Here is a 12,996-nt window from a genome sequence, read left to right on the forward strand (position 1 = left end):
TCATTTAACTTTCTGGACATTGGGTTCCTCATCTTTAAAATGGAGAGAATTTCATCTCAGGATGGATGTATTAAAGAAATAATGCATATAATGAAGTACTGCACATGTAAGATATTGTAAGTGTAATGCCCTATAAATATGTCCCTAATAGTTATTTTCCATTTATATAATAATTTTGAAGCCTGTGTGTGTGTGTGTGTGTGCGTGTGTGAGATGGGAAGGGAGATAGACTTTATCTTGCACTAAAAATGGTATTCAAACAAGTGGTTCTGCAGGACATAGTGGGTTCTCAAGGTGGCACTGAAAGGATCCAGAAATTCCAGTCTTTTGTTCTGAAGATGAAATTGTACCTAGTTCCTTAAATTTTCATTTCTTCATATATCTAGGGACTTGGTACTTAATAAGTAAATTAGGAATTACTAAAATTTGGTATTCAGAACTAAAATCACCATATAAAGAAGTTCAGTGTTCTGGTGATGTTACAAATCTTCCACTATTCGAGTGTACTTGTAGATAAACTGGAATTGTAGCGGTTTTTTAGGAAGAATTTTATCATAGTATCGTCTTGAGTTGGTTGTAATTTTTCTTGCTTGCTTTTTTCATTATTTTCGGTTATAGTTTTTAATTGCTGCTACTTTATTATCATTATTACAGATTACTGTTTGTCATGTTGTTATCAATTTGGTACATGGTAGATTGATTAGCCTGATAGTGTGATTGTACAGATTTGCATCAGCATTAATTGTAGCACATAATAATCTAATAGGTAGGACTTTAAGATTTGTTTATGGTATAGTTCAAGTATGAAGCATACACAAAAGACTTATACTAAAGCCAGATCTGTCCAAGTTATATAACTTGATAAGTGTAATGTTTTCAGTTTATAGGGCATTGTTTTAAATTGTGTATATAAATTCATATTCTTTTCTTATAAATTAGAAGCATTCTATATATATATTTCTTTCACGTTATTTTTCGCTGAGTTCCTTTTCCATGGAAAAGTAGAAGCAGGGTGGAGTGTACCTGGCATCTTTTGCTTTTGGGATAGTAGTTCTTGCAATCTTTTTCTTCCTCAGCACCATTCACAATCATATCACACCTGCGTGAGGAATAGCTCTCTTTATATTGTGACTTTAAGTCCTGGAGCTTTGGGCACTGCCTTAGAAGCTAACATTCACTTTAAGGAACATTCTGCTATCAACAGTATGTAATCTTTTTGTACTGCTACTACCAAAAAATGTGAACTGGTTCATTCAGTCAGTATTCGAAATAGGTATTAAAATAGTATCCATTTCAAAATGTTCACAATATTCAGGCTTGCACATTGAATCATGTACATTTAATAAATGCATGTAAATAAACCTGAGTTGACTGCCTATTTGCAAACTGATGTTATTTTCACAGACAGGCTTTTCATTTTTCCTTTTTATTTTTCCAGCCATTGAGTTAATAAATGTTAGATTCTAGTAAGCGATATATTTTTCGCCATTGCTTTAGTACTCCTTAACTTCTAACTATTATTCCTGAGATGTTTCCTGCTCATAAATGTCTTTTAGGTCAGCCTTTAAACAACTCTGTCATATTGTATACCTATAATGGTTTTGAAAACAACAGTAATAAATAACAGTTAGTGTTCTTCCAGGTTTTACAAAGTCATTTTTAGTTTCGATTTGGTTATACGCAGGTGATCTTGCTGGGTCTTGTTTTATTGCATCTAAGTCTGTCATTAAGAAGTAAGTCATGGTTCATTTTTTAAAAATGTGTTTACCTATTCAAAAATACTAGACTTTATTAAGACATGCCAGTACACTAAGTGTAATCTATCTAAAGTTGTTAGTGTTCTTTTTCAGTCTTGGAGCAGACTGTTAACATAAAGAGGGACTGTAGAGTAATGGTTAGGAACACAGTGAAGCCAGACTGCATGGATTCACACCTAGTCTTCAACCCAGGCTAGCTGTGTGACAAGTCACTTAAAGTCCTAGGTCTTAGTTTCCTCATTTGTAAAATGGGAACAATAACAGTATCTCATAGGGCTTTAGTGAGAATTTAACATTTAAAACCCCTTAGAAGAGCTCAGAATAATACCTGGCACATGGTAAGGACCGAATGTTTGCCGTTATTGTGTGTCCTGCTGAATATTAGTTTTTTTGTTTGCTTTGTTTTGGGGCATGAGAGATGCTTTTTGTTTGTTTAAAATTTTCCTCTCATAGGAAGTAAGTAAAGCTTAAGAATTGAATGGTAGGTTCTGGCTAGGTCTCTTTTGTAGGACTTAATTGCAGTAGCCTACTTCTGATAATGGCTGATATTTGAGCATTTAGTATATTCTGAGCACTGTTGTAAGTGTATTCCCTATATTAACTCACTGTAATAATTTGCTCCAGCTGCTGTAACAAAATACCATTGATTGGGTGACTTAAACAACAGACGTTTATTTCACACACTTCTAGAGGTTGGACAGTGCAAGATCAGGGTGCCAGCATGGTTGGGTTCTGGTGAGAGCTCTTTCTGGCTTGTGGAGGGCTTCCATCTCACTGTGTCTTCGTGTGTGGCACAGAGCGAGCGAGCGAGTGAAGCAGTTGCGAAGTGAGTGCGCTCCCACTCTCCCTGGCGTCTCTACTTATAAGGGCACTAATCCATCATGAGGACCTACCCTCATGACTTCATCTAAACCTACTTAACTCTCAAAAGCCCCATCTCCAAATCCCATCATTTTGTGTGGCAGGATTTCAGTGTATGAATTTTGAGGGAACACAGTTCAGTTGGTAGCATTCGTTTATTTAATCTTTACAACTTTATGAGGTAAGTTCTATTATTAAAGAAAGAGAGGCCAGAGAGGTACCTGCCCAAAGTCCCCTAATTAATAAGTGATGGATACTTGGACAGTCATTCTGTGATAGGTATACTTAGCATTGAGTCAAGCATTAATGAACTCTAAATGAAAACGTTTGCCACAGTTCAGACGATAGAGCACTTGTGGTAAGCATCATCCTAGGAGCACTATTGTGTATTAGTTACATAGGAATTCATTGTCATTAGATACTACAGCATGTGCCTCCTGTGTTCTTACACATATAGACATTAAACTGTTTCGCATCAGCTAGTCTGGTAGGTATCTTTTCCTCTTTATACTCTGTTAGGTGAGTACATTATTACCATCTTGATTTTCCAGTGAGGAGACAGACTCTGAGAAGTTCATGTAGTGAAGCTCCCCAGCTAGTAAGTCATGGAGCAAAGATGTAAATTTTGACCTGACTCCCAAATATGGGCACTTTTCATCCCATTATGCCACCTTACCGTAGTTATTTGTTTCCCTAATTCAGAATTTATGAAAAATTGGATGAGAACTAACCTGAGGCTTTCCTTTGTAGTAACTATAAAGAAGTTGGTTAATAGTTTGAAGTTGGGAGAATATTTCAAGTACTTGAGAGAAGTAGACCTTGTACCTCCCCTCCCCTTACAAACATTGCATAAGCCATGTTTTTATGCAGGTTTGTTTAGTTATTCACTCATTCATTCAACAAACACTTATTATTAAACACCTGCTGTATGCCAGGTACTGTTCTAAGCACTGTGAATATTACATTGAACCAAATGAAGTTCCTGTTTTCATGGAATTGACGTCCTAGTAGGGGAGCAGCAGTAAACAAATGTATAATGTCAGTGCTATGAAGAAAAATAAAGCAAAAATATTAAGTATATTTTCTTTTTTTCTCTACTCTTGATGCTCTGGCATCTGGGACTTTGCTGACCTGAGAGAGACTGCCCTCGCAGGGCTAGCTAATTCCTAGAAATATCAGCTTTTCCCCTTTGAGCACACTGTTCATATGCAAACCAGCTAATCCCAAGCCTGTATTCCAAACCACCTCACCTATCTGGCTCCTGAACTCCAGGAGGCAGTATTCCTCTGCCCTAATCCCAGTGCTAGGTATCAGACAACTAGGAGCGCACTTATACCCCAGAGCCTGCTGGAATTATTCAAATGAGTCAGTCCTCAGCCTGCTTACCTGCCTGGCCTTATCTTTCTTGTGGGAACCATGATAAAGACTCTTTCCCATACTTTCCCTTTGCTCCTTCTGCCTCCTAACTGACCCTGGGCTTCCACATCTGGCCCTGCATGACACTATCTGCCCACCCTTTCTTGGGAACTATGAGTAACAAATGATCCTTTCAGTGGCAGTCCCCTCCTGATCTCTTGGTTCACCATACCTGAAAAATAATAAAACCTACATTTTAAAACACAGAGTAAGGAGATAGTATTACAAGGAACATGTAGATTTCAAATGAAAAATAAGAGTGTCTTCTTAGTAATTAATTTAGGAAACATCCTTGTCCTCCTGAACCAAGTTCTGTTTTGTCTCTGAAGAGTCGGATAAGGTCAACGGACTCTGGGTGAATCCATGTAGTTTGGAGTAAAATTTTACCTAGGTCTTGAAGGATCTAAATATTTTTCACCAAGTAATAAAGAATGGAAAGACTTTTGCAGTCTTCATTGCTGTGTTGACGTGGGGGTACTCACTAAGTGTTGGTGGGAGGAGTGCACACACAGCCCAAGAAGCCACAGCAGCAGTGGGCTGCAGAGACCTGCAAGTGTGCAGGGCAGGTCAGGCTCCTGAGCTGGAAGAAGATGAACTGGAGGCTACATCAGGCCTTGGCAGGAGCCTTGAATGCCCCAGCTCTTATAAGGAACAGTTGTCCGTGTGTAATAAACTTTTCAGTGATTCCCTAATATTCCCCTGGGTTCTCCTGACTGACTAAAATTTGATCTTAGAGATAGTCTTCTCGGTGGCAGAAACTTAATTGTCACCATACTGTGGCAGAATCAATTTAAACAGGAATCTCTTTTTCTTAAGCTGGAACTACTTAATTAAAAGCAAGAAATTTGTAACATAATGAAATAATTGATTTTTTAAATATTTATCATAGCTCTTTAGTTAGCTAGCTTTAAACACATCTAGGGATGGCGGCACACTCCTTTCTATGCCATCTTGTTCCAATGTTGGACAGCTGTAATTATCAGGGGTTTTTTTCCCTTAGTTCGTAGTAGCATCTGTCTTCTAGAAACTTCTACAACACTTCTCTATTCTGCCATATGGAGTTAGAAAGGTTAAATCTACTACTTCAAACGTAGCCAGCTATTTCGAGTCTTCGTGGTCCCTTCTGAGAATAAATAGCCTCTTGGGCCAGCCACAGGAATTGCCCTCAATATAGGACTAGTTTGTTCCATACCTAGAATTGATTTTCTTCTTACCTGAATTTGATTCCTGCTAAAGAGCATTTAATGGGTTTTCTGCCATAATTCAAGTCTCTTGGGGAATTTTTGATTAATGAATCTTTGTATTAGCTATCACTTCTAGTTTGGTGTCATACAAATTAGATAAGGATGTCTTCATCCAATTAAAATATCCAACAAGGCCCTTAATGGAGAATTCATTCTTTAGTTGATCTGTTGACCCAGTAGTAAAGCATTTTTTGAGTAAGATTCAAGCACCATTCTTAAATGCAGACTTTTAGTGAGAAAGGGAAATCCCTGTGTTTGAAAAAATTTAATCAGGGTCCAGCCCCATGGCTGAGAGCTTAAGTTCGCACACTCTGCTTCGGCGGCCCAGGGTTTCACCAGTTCGAATCCTGGGCACGGACCTATCACCACTCATCAAGCCATGCCGAGGTGGCTTCCCATGTGCCACAACCAGAAGGGCCCACAACTAAAATACACAGCTGTGTATTGGGGGGCTTTGGGGAGAAGAAGGAAAAATAAAATCTTTTAAAAAAATTTAATCAAAATTACTGAAGAAAAACAGAATGAACATTAAATACAAGTATATGCAAAATATACAGTAGATTGCCAAATGATCATTGAAGGATTATTGAGTATTCATTCCTTTTATTAGGGTCTTTTGTGGGGAAATCCTACTTACACCCACTCAGTCTGTTTTCTTTTTAAAGCTGATATTTGTTTTGGAGCCACTGTTAATGTTAGAGCTCTGTAACAGTAGTGGCATTTTTTGGCGTCCCAGGGAATCTTAGTTGTAGGACAAATCAGAGAACTGTCTAATTTGAAGGCAGAGAGAACAGTTGATTCTTTTCATGTGGTCCACAGTGTAATTGCTTTTACTGCTACCCCGCCAGGTTATTTGGGGCTGTTTTGCTTCAGCCTCCTTAAACCAGTCATTTTTCAACCCTTGCTGTGCATTAGAATCATCTGTGGAGTTTGAAGAAAAGAAAAAAAGCCCACCATGTTTCCTTCAAAATGCCCCCCAATTCCCACCCCTCATAGGTCTATAGGGTGAGGCAGAGGAATCCCAAGTGCCCAGCCCGGGAGAGAATGGCTCCTAGACTTCCTTTGGTTCCTCTCAAAATTCTTAGTTTCTCTTCTCTTTCTAAAGGTAACCTGTTTAAAGATGACCCCTTCCCAGGGTTCTGAGTCTTAAAAACTGCTGCCACTGCCACTCCTGAGAATTTCCTCCCTCTCTTGAATTCTTTTCCTGGGAATGCCTTGATACCCAATTTCTGGACTTGATTCCTTCCCCTTCCCCATCAGGTGAAGCACAAATCATTTTGGGAATCTTTTTCATTAAACAACTCTGTTCATCTTTTCCTTTCTTAATGCCTCCCTTTTTCCATATTGACTTGTATCAGGCTAACAGTTCAGGCCATTAACAAAAGTAATTATTAGAGTCCTGACGTTTATTTACAGTCCAGCATCTTCATCCATATCATGTAATGGATCTGGTAAACTAATACAAGTGGGTGATGATAAATGAAATCTAAGGCAAACCCTTGCTAGACTTATTTTCACTTTGGCAGGAAATAATACAGCTTGATAATTGAGTAGATTGTGAATTGAGAGTATTAGAATTTATTTACTTTTTATTTTTTTATTTTTTATTGAATTAATGATAGGTTACAATCTTGTGAAATTTCAGTTGTACATTATTGTCTGTCAGTCGTGTTGTAGGTGCACCCCTTCACCCTTTGTGCCCACCCCCTACCCCACCTTTCCCCTGGTAGCCACTAATCTGTTCTCTTTGTCCACATGTTTAAATTCCGCATATGAGTGGAGTCATACAGAGATTGTCCTTCTCTGTCTGGCTTATTTCACTTAACATAATTGCCTCAAGGTCCATCCATGTTGTTGCAAATGGGACGATTTTGTTCTTTTTTATGGCTGAGTAGTATTCCATAGAATTTATTTTTAATTGTACCAATGATTCATTATCCCATTTTAGATAAGTCATCATAGAACCAAGTATTTTAAGTAGGTTAAACTTAAAACATAGCGTGGACCCATTTGCAGTAAATTGAAAATGGGGCACAAATTAGATCTTTGGGAGAGAACCATAACAACAGCCTGAATCACAATCACATATCACATGCTTTTTGTGTGCCAGGTTCTGTTCCAAGCCTTCTACATGTCAGGCTCCTTTAACTGTGGGGGTACCACAGTTAAAGCCAGTCAGTGAGTGCTAGAGCCAGGCTGGAGCCAGGTAGTGTACTCCAGAGGCCAAATTCTTAATGACTCTGCACACTACCTGCGTCATTTGTGGCCTGTTTCTTACAGCAGCCCTGTGACATAGCTATTTTTATCTATATTTTACAGATGGCTAGACTGAAGCTTTCTAAGATTTTGTAGCTCCTTCAGTCATCTAGTGAGAAAGCGACTGAACTAGCGTTAGAACCTAAAGTCCTAACTTCTAATAGTCTTTTTCCAACATGTCCCCTTGGAAGGAATCAGGCCCAGCACCTTCCATATGGGAAGGATAGCAAAGGAGCGTACTGAAGTTCACCTTGCATGTGGTAGATACCCAACAAAATCTGTTCTTTATTTTTTAAGTGCCAAATTTATTTTAACACTAATATTTCTTCATATGGCCCTGATTCCAGGAATCTTGACCACAAGAACTTTGGGTTTGGAGGAGTGGAAGAATTTGTCTTTGAAATATTTGATCATAAAAATCCACATTGCTACCACTCTTATTTTAAAATTTTAAAAACTGCTTAATTTTATTAATCAGCTAAATCTGAGCAATTATTTACAATTAAGTTTTAATTTTTATTAAATTCTTTACATACAGAAGAGTGTTACATGTTTTCAGTATAAATATGTTTAGGAAATGAACACCTCGTTTGGTTTAAGAAACAGATCAACAATACCTTAAAATCAGTCACATTGTGGCTCTCCCAACCTGATTCCCCTTCTTCATTTCCCACCTACCAGGTAACCAGTAACAAGAATTTCGTGTTATTATTTTCTTGACTGTCTTTAAGTTTTACCACATATGGATCCCTCATCAATATCGTGTGAAGATTTTAAATATTGTATAAATGGAATACTATTTTATGTATTCTTCTCCTTTTTCCTTTCTTTTGCTCAAATTGTGTTCCATGTTGACACTAGCTATAATTCACTTTCACTACCATGCTCATTTTTATGATTATATAATATCCTATTATATGAAAATGTCACAATTTATTTATCCATTCTCTGGTTCAGAGTCATTTGGATTGCTTATAGCTATTTCTATTACAAATGTTGCTGCTATGAATTGTCCTGTATGTGTCCTGGTACACTTGTGCAAGAGTTTCTTAAGGTGTATATCCAGTAGTAAAATTACTGGTTCACAGAGTATGTACATCCTCATTCATTAGAGGAGGCCAAATTGTTTTCAAAGCAATTGTGCTAATTTATATTCCCACCAGTAACATATAAGAAAAAGGTCAAGTAATGTCACATCCTCATCAAAATTTTATTTTATCTGATTTTTTAATTCTTGCCGGTCTGGGAGATATAAAAATAATATTTCATTGTGATTTTAATTTATATTTCCTTGATTACTGATGAAGTGTTACATCTTTTCATATTTTTATTGGCTTTTGTTTCTTCTGTGAAGTGCCTCTTCAAGTCTTCAGTTTCTAGTGGATTTTTTTCCTTAATCATTTTAGGAGATTTTATATTCCAGATACTAACATGTGGCAGATATCTTCTTCCACTTGATGGTATATCTTTTCATTCTTTTGATGTTGTCTTTTGATGGAAGAGGTTCTTTTTTTCCTGATGTTTTTTATTTTTTTATTGAGGTCATAATAGTTTATAACTGAAATTTCAGTGGTACATTATTATTTATCAGTCACCATATAAATGTACTTCTTCACCCCTTGAGCCTACCCTCCAAATACCTCCCCTTCCAGTAACCACTAAACTGTTCTCTTTGTGTGTTTATCTTCCACATATGAGTGAAATCATATGGTGTTTGTCTTATTTCGTTTAACATAATACCCTCAAGGTCCATCCATGTTGTTGTGAATGGGACGATTTTGTCCTTTTCTTATGGCTGAGTAGTATTCTATTGTATAATACCACATCTTCATCCAGTCCTCAGTCACTGGGCACTTGGATTGCTTCCACGTCTTGGCTATTGTGAATAATGCTGCAATGAACATAGGGGTGCATAAGTAAGAGGTTCTTACTTTTAACGCACCTGCATTTGTCATTCTTTTCTTATATGGTTTGTACTTTTTGTGTCTTTTTAAAGAAAAGAGGCCCTAAAGATATTCTTCCCTGTTGTCTTAAAGTTTTCGTAACCTTTAATCTACCTGGAAGTTGTGCATATTGTGTGGTAGGGATCCAATTTTGTGTTTTTTTGTATGTGTTACGACTTGTTGCCCAGTCTCTCTTTTCCCCACTGATCTGCAATGTAGAATTTCCACACCTCTTTGTACACTCACACACTCTGTTCTTGGTTATTCTGGTTCACTTAACAATTGCTGTTTTAAGGGCAGTTATTTTAAATTTATTTTCGTATTTTAAAATTTTAATAGTAGAATGGCAAATGATAAATAGAACCCCAGAATATGTGACAGATAAAATCTGAGCTAAATTAATAGAAACACAAGAGTGACAAAGGAGACTTACCTCTCTCAGGCCATTATGACACATTAAATTGAGGGAAAAAAGATGCAGATCTTAATATACAGTCTCTCACTAGCCCATAGTACAACTTCATGAAATTTTTTTTTTTTAAGCGTCCCTTTCTGAGGATACATTACGGCTGTGTGCCAGGAAATTGTAGTAGCTATTCAGATCTATGATTACTACAAAGTAAATTATTTCCTTAGGGTAGGGCAATATGTAATTTGCACAACTTTAAGCAGTGGTCCTGTTAATATGATTAATAAGCCTAACTAACGGATCTTTCCAGGCTACATTTTCTGAATGAAGAGCAATAAAAATAGAAACCAATAAAATTAGAAACAAACAAGTAGAACTTAAAACACACAGAATTCATGGGTCAAAGAGAAAATGCAAGCCAAAATGGCAATATATATAGAAATTAACACTAATAAACAATGTATCAGAACCTATAGAATACTATTTTTGGTACTCAAAAAAACTTGTAGCTTTAAAAACATTATTAAACAAGAAAGAATGACAATAAATACATTATTAAACTAATAGGTTAAAAAAGAGAGCAGAATGAATCTCAGGAAGTAATAATATAAGGGACTAATAAAGTTAAAGGCGGAAATTAATTTGAAAAACAGTGGAAATAATAAATCTAAAGCTTTGGGGTTTTTTGAGGGGCGATGAGAAGGGAGGCGATAAAATAGATAAACCACTGGTTATTTAATCCATGAGAAAGGAAGAGAACCCAGGCAGAGAACGAAATGAGGGCTGGGTAGAAGACCAGGCAAAGTAGAATTTAAATTATTATAAAGGAACCTTTTGTGCAAATAAATTATAACCAACCTAAAGAAATGGATAATTTTCTAGGAAAATATGTTATCAAAATTAACTTCAGAAAAGAATCCATATGCATCAGTAACTATAGAAGAAATTGAGAAAGTGATAAAAATGCCATCTGCCCACTTCCAGATTGCCAAACTCAGAATTTCGTAATTGGCTTTTTTCAAACTTTCAATGAATAGATAGTTCTGCTTCTGTCCAGCTGTTCCAGAGCTGAACAAAGAAGGGACACTTGCAATTCTTTTCTCAAATTCAAAAACATTGCTATCAAAATGTTTTGGAAACAAGGAAGAAAACTGTAGTTCAGTCTCACTTACAATCTCCTTTCCAAAATTGGAAATTAAGTGTTAGCATATAGGACTTCCAGTTAAACATTAGTACATTTATCTTTTCTCCCTCCCCTCATTCACTAAATAGTGGTAAAAGAATTAAAAAGGGAGTATCAAAAATAGGAGAGAAGACTAGCTGATAAAGAATTAAACTTAGTCTTGCCCAATGGGAAATAGGTGGATGAATTAGTGCATGTAACACTATACTACACAACACAGCACAGCATAACATAACATGTAATAGACTTAGTAAACCAGAGTGAGCTGAAACCAAGTCCCTAAGGGGAGGAGTTAGGGTTGGGAGTGGTGGGCTGGTAGCAACAAGAATCTTGCTGAGTCATGCTACAATATTCAGAAAGTTCAGGAATGAGTTCTGCTGGCTCCTGTTATGGGTGGAGGTACAAGTAGAAGTGGAAACAGGAGTGGCTGAATACCTGTATAAGGGCCCCGTATCACTTCCTGCAGTCTGCCCAGTCAGGCAACTGCCCTCTCTCTGCCCTAGTAGAAACTGAGCAGTTTGTTTTCTAAAGAGGTTGAATCAAAGAGCATTTACACCTGGGGACTGCATGCTGAAAACAGGGGCCCACTGAGTGGTGAGATGCTTACTTCACCCTGTTTCTTAGCTCGCTTCCTGGAACTCTGTTAGCCCTTTGTATATTGCCTGAAAAGGAGATTGGAGGATTCTTATCTGGGAAAACTGGCTTACACAAAAATATAAATACCGACATTTGCCTGTTTTCCAGTGAAGCTGCTTAATCTCTGCTCACTTATCCTCTGGTCCAGCCCTCACACATACATAACATTCAGTCCAGCCTTTTGGCACCTCTCTTAAACTTGGAAGAACAGCCAAGCATCTCCAGGTATTTCAGGATAATCAGAGGTGAAAACAAACAGGAATAAAAAAAACCTGGAGAGGAAACTAGACTACTTTTTTAAAAAATTGAGGTCATAATGGTTTATAACATTGTGAAATTTCAGATGTACATTATTATTTATCAGTTTCTGTATAGACTGCATTGTGCTCACCACCAATAGTCTAGATTTTATTCGTCACCGTATATATGTGCCTCTTTACCCCATTTGCACACTCCCCAACGAATGCCCTTCCCCTCTGATAAGCACTAAGCTGTTCTCTTTATCCGTGTTTATCTTCCACATACAAGTGAAATCATATGGTGTTTGTCTTTCTCTGTCTGGCTTATTTCTCTTAACCTACTACCCTCAAGGTCCATCCGTTGCGAATGGGACAATTTTGTCTTTTTTTTATGGCTGAATAGTATTCCATTGTATATATGTACACACCACATCTTCTTTATCCATTCTTCACTTGATGGGCACTTGGGTTGCTTCCACGTCTTGGCTATTGTGAATAACACTGCAGTGAACACGGGGTGCATAGATCTCTTTGTATTGTTGATTTTGTGTTCTTTGGATAAATACCCAGTAGTATTGGGATAGCTGAATCATATGGTATTTTATTTTTAAGTTTTTGAGACATCCCCATACTGTTTTCCATAGTGGCTGTACCAGTTTGCATTCCCACCAGCAGTTTATGAGGGTTCCTTTTTCTCCACATCTTCTCCAACATTTGTTATTTTTTGTCTTGGTACTTATAGCTATTCTAACGTGTGAGGTGATATCTCATTGTAGTTTTGATTTGTGTTTCCCTAATGATTAGTGATGTTGAACATCTTTTCATGTGCCTGATGGCCGTCTGTATGTCTTCTTTGGGAAAATGTTTGTTCATATCCTCTGCCCGTTTTTTGATTGAGTTGTTTATTTTTTTGTTGCTGAATTGTATGAGCTCTTTGTATATTTTGGAGATTAACACCTTGTCAGATATATGATTTGCAAATATTTTCTCCCAGTTAGTGGGTTGTCTTTTCATTTGTTCATGGTTTCCTTTGCCTTGCAGAAGTCCTTTTA

General features: G+C 37.1%; 1 protein-coding gene across 6 annotated transcripts in view; it reads left to right on the forward strand.

The window, feature by feature from the left end:
- The window catches only part of MARK3 (microtubule affinity regulating kinase 3), a 103,219-nt gene that overhangs the window by 39,663 nt on the left and 50,560 nt on the right, over positions 1-12,996 (forward strand). The gene's annotated exons all lie outside the window — the stretch shown is intronic.

This window comes from Equus quagga, chromosome 20 (genome assembly GCF_021613505.1).
Source record: "Equus quagga isolate Etosha38 chromosome 20, UCLA_HA_Equagga_1.0, whole genome shotgun sequence".
Classification (NCBI taxonomy): Eukaryota; Metazoa; Chordata; class Mammalia; order Perissodactyla; family Equidae; genus Equus; species Equus quagga.